The sequence below is a fragment of the Cavia porcellus genome, unplaced genomic scaffold, assembly GCF_034190915.1.
Source record: "Cavia porcellus strain 051 isolate PalLab524CR breed Dunkin Hartley unplaced genomic scaffold, mCavPor4.1 scaffold_18, whole genome shotgun sequence".
Taxonomy (NCBI): Eukaryota; Metazoa; Chordata; class Mammalia; order Rodentia; family Caviidae; genus Cavia; species Cavia porcellus.
Genome location: NW_026947501.1, coordinates 40,610,878 through 40,621,741, shown reverse-complemented (window position 1 = coordinate 40,621,741; position 10,864 = coordinate 40,610,878).

Genomic DNA, 10,864 nt, shown 5'->3' with positions numbered 1-10,864 from the left:
TCTTAAAATCTCATTCAAGTTTTATTCAGGACTGCTCGATTACCATAATATAGCACAGTCAATCTGTACATGGATTCGGGAACTCCTTAATTTTCAAGGGCAAGTATATGAAAGATGAATAAATGTGTCCAAGTTATTTTCCATCAGGTTTTCATATCCTCTGTACACCTTTGTAAGCTTTTACAACTTTGCTCTGTGCTTGTCCAATGATCACCAGCTTACTGTCTTTCATGATAGTTGCTACTGGTAACTTAGGTTTGACACATGAAGAACAGACCCTTAGGAATTTAAAAATGAGGGAAAGGAGAAATAAAAAATTAGGATACGTCATGGACATGGGCCCACTGCCCATGATGAATGCAGTCATTAAGTACTTCAAGCATGCACTAATAAAAATATGCAAAATTTTAAAAGGAACAATAGCATGGTCTTGAGAAGCCAAGCAAGGCATCATAGGAACTTTTGTATGTGCTTAGAAAGATGTTATCACTCAGAAGACAGAGACATCCAAGCCAGATGTCACATAACTGTAACCCCAGGATTCTGGGAGGCTGAGGCAGGAACATGGCAAGTGCAAGCCTAAAATGACTAACTTAGTGACTCAAGGAGATGCCACATCAAAATATTAAACATAAGAATAAGAGTCTGAGGATATAGCTTAGGATGAAGGCAATGAGTTCAATCTCAAGCACAGGGGACAAGAAAATTCGAAGGAGGTGGAAGAGAAGGGAAGAGAGAAATACATTTTGTGTTGTATTTATAAAAGCAAACATGAGAAAATATTTATTGTCCCACAAAAATTCACAGTTTTGAAGGAATGCTCAAATATCTGGCACCATCATTTAAAAACAAATACCATGGCCTTCAGGCTTGCAGGACCAGGCTTGTCTCCCTGGCTTGGAGTAAAGAATCGGAAATTGAAATCCCACAGCACATCTGACCCAGCCCTGCTCCGGAGATCATCCTGGACTGAGCCATGCACTAATTCACACTGCACAGAGACAGGAAGAAGCCTGAGGTCGTGCAGATGTACTCCCATGGGGGCTCCTTTTCACACAAGCACTGCGGATGCACAGCACCCTGGAGAATAAAACACACTGATAACCAGGACTTTTATGGCCACTTGAAAAGACAGCTATGAAATTATACCTCCTCCATCCGCACAGGACTTCAGGGCAATTTTTATAAGAAGCGTTTCTATTAATCTGATGTGAACGTACACATCAACATATTTATATATGTATATATAATTTTATAAACAAGTATATATGCTTTTATTTAAATGAATATGATTGATAAATATTAACAGACATAATTTGTGACAGAGTAGTCACAAATTTTTGAAATGTACTTAACAATAATTTTATATTCATTATAGAAGGCATTTTTTTTTTAATTTTCCACTTGATTTTCACAAGGTTGTAACATTCATCAGAAAGAAACAGGTAATTTCTTTCAACATGGGTGCTTTTCTGGAGTTTAGCCACCAATTCAGGAATAACTATTTCTAACAGGATTTTGATCCTCACAGAGTTTATAAGGAAACAGCAGTGGCCACAGTCTTTACAGTCCCCCTCTGCGCTGCTGTGGAGGAAATCTGTGAAGAGCAGTGTAAGGAGCATTTTTCTTCAGAGCAAGGACAGAGGCTGAAAAGGGCGGGCTGAACAACCCTCCTGGACACTGATCTGAACACATAGGCACATGTCCTAGGGTCAGGGTACTGCCTTGGGGGACTTGTACTCTTGTTGTCCTGGGCTCTAATGATCCTGCAATACACACTTGTAATGGTGCTATGAACCCAGCCACTGATCGCAACTGGTGGCAGAAACTCAACCAAAATCACCAAGCAAATAGCCTTAGGAATAGCATGTTGCCACAATTGCTATTGACATTTATATGCTCACAAGGAAGATCTTGTTTTCACCTATAATTCTGATTTTTTCCTATGAGGTGGCCTTTGTACAACTTTGGATACTTTAAAGTTTATCATAAAAATGATAGAGATGTGGGGACTTTCTTCGGTTTTGCACCCAAGCCAAATGCCTCAGTAACTCCACACTGGTCTGACCCACGTAACAGGGGATCCAAAAACATGGAAGATTTTATTCACATGAGACTGTCACCTTCACTGTGAAGAGCAGCCCGTCTAACCCTGCGCAGTAACAGCACACACTGGAAAGGGATAAACACAGAGAAACAAAGACACATGAGGGAAGGATGGGCTGGGGAGAGCACATGTGAAAGAAGCACTAAGTGAGGGAGAAAGGGGTGGGGCGGGAAGGGCAGGGAGGAAGAAGGAGAAGAAACAAAAGATTAGAAATACTGAGAAACAACATTCAGTCTAACAGTTTTCTCAGAGAAATGAGACCTTAGAAGGAAATTTGGGGTGTGTGTAAGACATAAGGAACCCCAGCTTCCACATTACAGGAGATGCTGGTGCACATTCTCCAGGAACAGGGAAAATTATGGCCAAAATTTTTAAATCACATGAAGCAAGTCCGCAGCCAGGTAAAATACACATAATGTTCTTATTATTTCAAGCTCTTCAATAGTTTATTGATTATGGAATCTAAAAGGAAAAAAGTTTGTCATGAGGTTTATAGTATGGTAAATTAGGAATAACTGTGGCTTAATGGAAACACGCTCTCACCTGTAGTCACTCTAAGTGGAGTGTTACAGGGGAGGACTAGGCAAGGAGCCTCCAGTCGCAGCCACCAACCAAGAGGCCACACATGGGGACCACAGGTGGCGGCCTAAGGACCAACTATGATGCATTTCCAAAGAAACAGAAAACTTACCACAGCACCACCAGAGAACTGATTTACTTGCCTTTCCCTGTGGTGTTCTTTCCATTGGTGGCTGCTGCTGCTGCTGTTGCTCATAAGTCACCACTGTGCAAATCCGGCTCCTGGGTCACTGAATCTGAGCAACAAAAATTACTAAGAACTTGGTGCTTTGCTAGATTCTATGCTCAGGAACTCGCCCATGCTATTTTATTACTTCTCACAGCAAATTGCGAGACATGCTTTAATTTGCAGTTGAGAAATCGAAGGCATGTAAAAAAATTAACTAGTTTACGGAACATCACATATAATCACAAAATGCAGATTCAAGCTTCTATTCTTCTCTAGGAGCTGATTGCCTCCCCCCACCACTCACACACCTCTCACACTGGGGAAGAAATGTGCAGGCCCCAGGTCGCCATCATCCAGCTAACAGGCCAGCTAAGTTTCTAGTTGCAGATGGAACAGGAGCGTGTGGATGCAGTACCTCGACCCCAGTCTGCTCTGAAACAGCATCAGGGTTGGCATGATCACTGAGCCTAAGCACAGCCTGTGATGGTGTGAAATCATCAAAGCCACCCCTGTGTGCACTAAATCCATTGTTCAACTGACACATGGTGTGTTTGTGAGTTTTGCACTCAGATAGAGTCAATGCAGGGCCACCATTTGTACTATAAATTGTCACAAGCATTTCTATATTTTCCATAAATTGATTCCTTAAATGTTCACCCAATTCCATAAACATGATTCCTACATGTACCATCCCAAGTAGAAATTACTTTAACTTTTGTGTTCAGCCACAGTGAGAACTGGAATTTTTCTGACATGAGAATTGTGCTGCCTGACATATGATTTTACTTTCATTAGATACACAATGGTCAGAGATACGACAAAAGTACAAATGTCCCAGTGCAAAATTATTTTCTTTTTAGAGGACGTCAGCTCAGGTAAATTTTGCTTAGAATGAAGGCACATTTGTCTTTATCTATTCTTTCTTTGACAAATGCATGTTTATGTCTCCACAGCCTTACTTGGTGATAGAACCGTCTGTACCCTTGAAACTTCCCAGGTGCCACACTGAAGGCAACCTTCCCTCGCCAGGAACAGACCTAAACCACACTGCTGCCTGCACCATGAAAGCATGTTTTACATATTCCTGATGCCCAGTATTCACGTATCCTTTAATGAAAGACATCTAAGCTGGGCAAATGGTTACCCAACTTTAGAGAAAAGTGAGATTTTCCCTCTTTTCCGAATCTACATTGACAAATTCTATTGATCAAATTCTAGAGATACGGGAATTACAAAGATCTTTGTGGATCACCTGCAAACATTTACAGTGCACTGCAAAGCTCACATCACCCTGTGCTCTTACGTGGGCAGCACCGAACACACCTGTGTGTTTCTAGTATACACTGGCAGAACAAGCAAGTTATGAAGAGCTGACTCATGCATAGAGCCTTAAGATGCTTCCATGTTTTTAAACAATGATATGCGGCATGGGGAACTCTTCTTTGCTGATATGTATTTATGCCCCTAAGTAGGCATTGAATTCCAATTTAAAATGAATATATGAAGAGGATTAGGTAGCAATTTCTTCCCATAGGGGCACAAAGTTACTCTTCCCCAAATCTCTTTCTATTCGTTAACTGAGACTGGGAGATCAGAAGGAAGACAGGGAGTCGGGTACAGAGTCACCGCCATCAGCAGTGCAGACTAAGGTTACACAGTGCTGACATTAGGAGAGCAGACAGGGAGGCTGCACAGGGGATCACGATTCTGAAGAAAGTGCAGAGAAATAAAATGTTCCAATCAATGAAGATGGAGGAACAATGGGCACAGAGGAGGAATGTGAGGGGCCTCCAGGATGTGGAAACCAAAGGTGAGGGGTTCCTTGCAGGAGCCTCAAGATGAGGATGCAGCTTGAAGTTAAACTGAGAAGCTCTCCAGTTATAGTTACTATATGTGATGCAGAGAGCTTTAGCTTCAAATAAAAAATATACTTAAAGGTGTTGGGTCTTACAGAGTGACACCCTGGCTACCTCAGATCAACAATACCCCTGAGGTAATAAAAGGGGGCTGAGAAACCACACAAAAGAGAAAACTAACAAAAGGGAATGGGAGGACAAGCAAAGAAAGAAAGCAGAGAGGACGATGCAGGAAAGGGGAGAGGAAAGAAGAAGAATGAGAAAAGAAAGGGCAAATTTCAAACCCATCTCTTTTGCTTGTCGTCAAACCCACCTGATATCCTAGGTCATATTCAATGCCACCAAAGATTTATACTGCAAAAATATCTGCTTCAGAGAGATTGGGACCTTCCAACACCACAGCTTTGTGGAGGAGGTGCCCAGATGAAGACCTGTCTGGAGGAGGACACAAGCTCAGAATGCTCAGGAACACTGTTTAAAGGGCCATAGACTACAAAGTCATGATATTAAAGTATCAAATACATAATCTAAGTACCAATGAAAATGTCAGAGAATTAAGGGCTCTTCATATCTTCTGATCTGAACATTATGAGAGGATTTTAACAAAATAAATTGTAAACCTGATATTATTTTAATAATGGAGAAAGCTCCTGGCAAAAAAAGCATTAATTAGCTGTACAAAATTGACATCTCAATACATATATACACACTGTAAATCTTTCAAATCATCTTTTAATCAAGCCACAAACATTATTCACAACTCAATTTGTTTTTTTATTTGATTTAATCTATGAAATATCACCTTTAATTTTGCTTTCAGAAGATTATTACTACAGTTATTTCCTTACGTATGAAATATTAAAATAACCTTTTACACCCTGATGCAAGTCTCATGTAAAATACTGGGATACTTTAATAAAACACAGTCAAACTGTATGTTGTTTTTAAAACTTCCTAGTTTCCAAGGAAAAGAATATGAAAGCCGACTCGGTGTTTCTGAGTCTGATGTTAACAACTTGTGTTCTCCTCTCCATCTTTGCTGAACTTCAAAGCTTTCCTTTGGGACTGCTACTGTGAGCTGAAACTTATGTTCTTCTGTTTCACCTCCTACTTCGGATTCATGTGAGACAGATGACTTAAGGGATTTAAGAGTGCAGACACGTCCAATAAATGAACTTTTCAACCTCTTCAACTGATGATCTGTCAGCAGTGTGAAGCTGTAATAGGGCTAGGAGTGTGGGCTTAGACCATGAGAATTTACATGGGGAATTTTAAAATGACAGACCTACTAGCTCTGTATCTAAAGGCGATTTGGGTTTTTAGCTGACCATAAAGAGGGCAATGTGTCATTTTTGTTTTGTTAACTTTTATTTTTATTAATAAGTTAGTTGTACCTAAATTCTTCATGGAGAGTTGGTACCTGTACATAGCACATCTTAAATCTTTCTACCTCCCCTCTCCTGTCTCCCTTGTGTCACCAGTTTTAAGGAAAAACATGTTCCCATTTTTTCCTAAAAGCTAAAAATGCCTACTCACTTGAAGTGATGATCTGCTGATGCCATTGTTGAGGGGTGGGAGGGAAAGCAGCTGCGGAAGAAAGACCCCCAAAGCTGACCACACCAGGAGGCCAGGGCCTGGGATTGGGAAGCATCTCTTCCACTGTGTTTATACACAGTCGTACACAGCTCCTATACTGGCTTTGTTACAAACACACATGTATGCACGCATATATGGGGAATTGAACCCAGAGTGTTTCCACTGTGCTATATCCCTAGCACACCATCCCTCATTTTAGGGGGGACAGGGTATTCCTAGATCATCTAGTCCTTGTTCAAACTTGCAATCTTTCTGCCTCAGCCTTCCAGCATACTGGATTGCAGATGTGCCACCATACATGGCAGACAGATTACATTTTAAACACAAAGTTGCATTGCCCTGCCTGGGCACCAGTGAGCCACCTGTTATCCTCATAGTCTGGAGCTCTGACTGATTGATGGGAGAGGTGTCTTTGACCCATGTTCAGAACCCCAGCTGGAGATTTGCCTACTGTGCTCATGTTCAGTGCCTCAGCTGGAATCTGGGATCGGTTCCATAGTCTTTTAACTTTAAGTTTTAGAACTGTCACACAGTCTAGACAGTGAAGGATCTCTCTAGTGCATGAGCATGGCCCTCAGTATTCTGTCTGCTGATGCTCCAGCCGGGAGGAGGCAGGAGGCCTGGGGAAGTGGGCCCCAGCGTGTGTGTCTGAGGTCATGGTCCTTTTCCAGGTGGTTTGTGTTAACAGAGGCTTTCTGTTTGTTTTTATCTTCCAGTTTTCCCCACTACTTCTACAGATGATATGCAGCATTTTGAATCCAACAGAGACTACATTTTGAATTCAGTGAAATCGCTGTTAATAATTGTTATATGGACTCCTAAAATATTTTATTACAGAGTTTTTAATTAGTGAAAATTTCATGAATATCATAGAGAAAATATTTTAGAATTTAATGTTTCTTATATTTATGTACACTTAGGACTTTACATTTATATAGTTACTCACTTTTTCATGTATATCTAGGCTATAAATATCTCTGGAAGCAATTCATGTGCTTATACCTAATTTTAGTCTTTCAAATGAATGTACTGTAATGCTTGTATGTATAAACCCCATAAACAAATATGGGGCTTTTGTAAATTGTGCACTTACTGCAATTATCACTGTTTAACTTTTTAATGATAAGCCATCACTGAAAAAAGTATTTTACTACATTTATAAAATGGTCGTGACATAAAAAATATGCATTAACCTTCACCTTGCTCTACATCAATCATTTTAAAATCAGTAGACTTCATTCCAAGCAGTTGTCATATTTTGAGGTTGACTGACCTTAATTGTCCTTTTTCTAGCAAGAAATCAGCGTCTAATAAAGTCGGGACTGAACCCTTATACCAGAGCACTATAGAACTTTCTTAGCACTGGTTCCCTTTTCCCCATTCTGTCTCTGGACTTGGGGAGCTTGTCTTCAGAGACTTGACCAGAAGCCATGAGCTGGGACCTGCTCTGATCAGGGCTGGAGTGGCCAGGGGTCGACTCCAGCCTGGCACCTTCCCTGACTCTTTCCTGCAAGCATGTGGAAGGTGCCTCCAGCTATTCTTAGAGGACCAATCACTGAGCATTGTGCTCACAGACATTGGTGCATGAGCAGATGAAAGCAGGAAACCCTGAAAATAAAGTTGTACAACTCTAACTAATCAAGGCCTTATTTTTCATATGTGAGTCACCTTTTTACATTGGTTTATAAACATGTTTCAACTAGTCATACATTTTTAGATCGTGATGACATAGCCATTTTGGATTGAACAAGTAGCAAATGTAACTTGCTTTTCACTGGCATATTAAAAAGCCAAGGAAGGAGTCAGATCATGGTTATTTATTTTGCAACTGACACATAGGTAGAGGCAGCATGCCTTTTTAATTTAGTTTCTGCTTACAATTTACTTGTACAATCCATATTACTGTTCTTTTTCTGTTAATCTTTTGTGAAATTTCTGAGTATGTAAGAAAGTATGCAGTCTACTTTTGAACTATTTTAATTACAATATTATTTATTGCTTTCTTTCAATAAAGTTCTGAAACATTTTTCACTGCCAATGAAGAGTTCTTTGAAGATTTTGTTAAAAGTTAAGTACGGCTGGATTGTGTGTGTGTGTGTGTGTGTGTGTGTGTGTGTGTGTGTGTGTGTGTTACCAGACATCCAGCTTACAACCTCATGCTTGCCAGGCGGGCACTCATGACACTGAACTAAATCCCTGTCTCAGGCACAGCTGTTTTGCTTCCTGCTCCAGGCAGGTTCTCTGAAGGTAGTGTCGCTATGGAAATCAATGGACAGGAAGCTGGATGACATAAGTGTAGCGGGGCAGGAGGCAAGAGAAGATGGGGTCCTGCTGGAGATTGGGCCTGGTTAGACCAGGGTAGGGAGGTGCTCCCAGCCCAGTTGGGGGTGGGACACTGACAAGCTCAGCTTTGCCTGCTGTGTCAGGCCTTTGTTCACACATTGTTACCCTGCTGTTTTCAAGTTTCACATGGGTTTCAAGTTTCACATGGTAAATTCCCCCATGGAGACTGATAAATGACTGGAAGGCAAAATCACTGACTAATCATTCTCACCACAGAATTTTGGCGAGGAAAGGAGGAGACATAAATGCATGTGGGATATTTACCCCAAGGACCCAAGAGCCATGGCTGCTCAGGCCCTTGTAGAAAATACATCATATTTGTAGAACCTGCATGTGTCCCTGCATAGATGCTTTGCGTCCTCTCTGGATAACTTACACTTAATACAGTGGCAATGCTATGGGAATAGTAGTTTGCTCTTTAGGAGATACACGAAAAAACATTTGCATGTATTCAGTACAGACAGGACTCCACTCACCCCGGTGCTGGAGGTGGAGCCCAAGGCCTTCACACTAAGCTCTGTCCCAGGCCCTTTGTATTTTGAGGCGGTCTCAGTAAGTTGCTAAATTGCTTAGGCTGGACTTAAACCTCAGCCTCACAGTGCTGGAAGTGCAAGCACACATCACCAAACCAATTCAGATGCAGATTTTTAAAGAAATATTCTCAGTCTGCAGTTGGTTGACTCCTTGGATGTAGAACCCACAAGTACAAAGGGGTGGGTGCTACTTGTACTTGCAAGTACAAGTACAAGTAGGTGCTACTTGAGGACAGTTTTTCAGACCCGTGACACCTGACAGAGCAGGAACACACAGTGGGCGGAGGTAGCAGAAGGAAGCAAGCAGTTCCTCTGGGAAGTCCTGGAGAGTCCTCACCTCTACAGCTTGCAGGGGTGGCTCTCAGGGGTGCCTTGGGTCACCTCCACTCAGCCCCGCCTGGGCTGCTCCCAGATGGAGGGTCTGAAATCTGCTCACCCTTGTTTGGGAGTTTGTTCAATTCAGGCATCCTAGCGTCCTCTAGGAATCCACATGTGAACTGTTCTCACGCCTCAAGGACCCCAGTGAAAATCATCCTGTGTTACAGGAGAGCCTCACTTGTCTCACCTGTCCACAGTGTTTGCCAGAACTGGCTGATTAGGCTCCTCCCTGGCTGATGGGGTCCTGCTGTTCTTGTCATACATTGTCTTTCATTCCATGCACAACAGCCACAGGGATCTTGGTACAGTGCAAGCTCTATGAAGTCTCTCCTCTGCTTGACATTCTCCAAAGAAGTTCCTATTTCTTTGACAATACACACCAAAGTCCTTGCTGTCCCGCATCAGCTCCTTGATGACCTTGTTCCATCTCTGTCATTGACCTGGTGCATCCCTGCATCCTGGTCATGCCCAGCTTCTTTGACTTCTTCCCTGGCAAGACCTTTTGTGTCTCAGGACCTTTGGACATGCTGTTTCCTCTGCCTGGAAAACTCTTCCCTTTTCATCTTGTTCACTCCAGAACTTCAGATTTTGCCTCATATATGAATTGCTCCGACATATCTATCTAGATATATTCAGGTACTATCTGCTCACCAGTAGAACTCTTATTACTTTTCTTTATAACATTTGTCTCATTTCCCAATTATATATGTACATTAATGCGTCGGACTGTCCTCCTCCTTTGCAAGGCTCCTGGGGGCCTGTCCCGCGTGGCGTGTTGATCTTACTACCCCTGGCACACATCTGCCTTCTCTAGGTAGATACAGGAATAACTGACAGATGAGTGTGTGCAAAGATGGCTAAAGAATGGAGAAATAGGTGTGGTTGGACAATGGACGAGTGAGTGAATGAGTGATGGGTGTGTGGGTGATGGCTGGAAGAATGAGTGGAGGGATGAATGAGGGCTGGAGGGTGTAGAGGCATGTTCCCTCTTGCAGAATGGTCACAGTCACTGCATGTGAGTCCTCAGTGCTTGAGGGAAGGGGCACTACTTCCCCCTTGTGTGGCTCATTTTTCACTTCTCGCCAGGGCGGGACTATGAGTTCAGAAACCCCAGGCTTGATTGTCTACTTTGCAGCTCTCTTAACATACCCGTTCTAGGTAAGGACTTATTCCAGCCTCCACAGGCTGGCCCGCGCCTGTGGCTTCCCAACAGCCGCAGCCCTGGTGTGGACAGGGGGCGGGGCCAGGGCGGGACCTCGCGCAGACCCGGATGCGGCCCCGCCCCCGGCGAACCGGAAGTGAG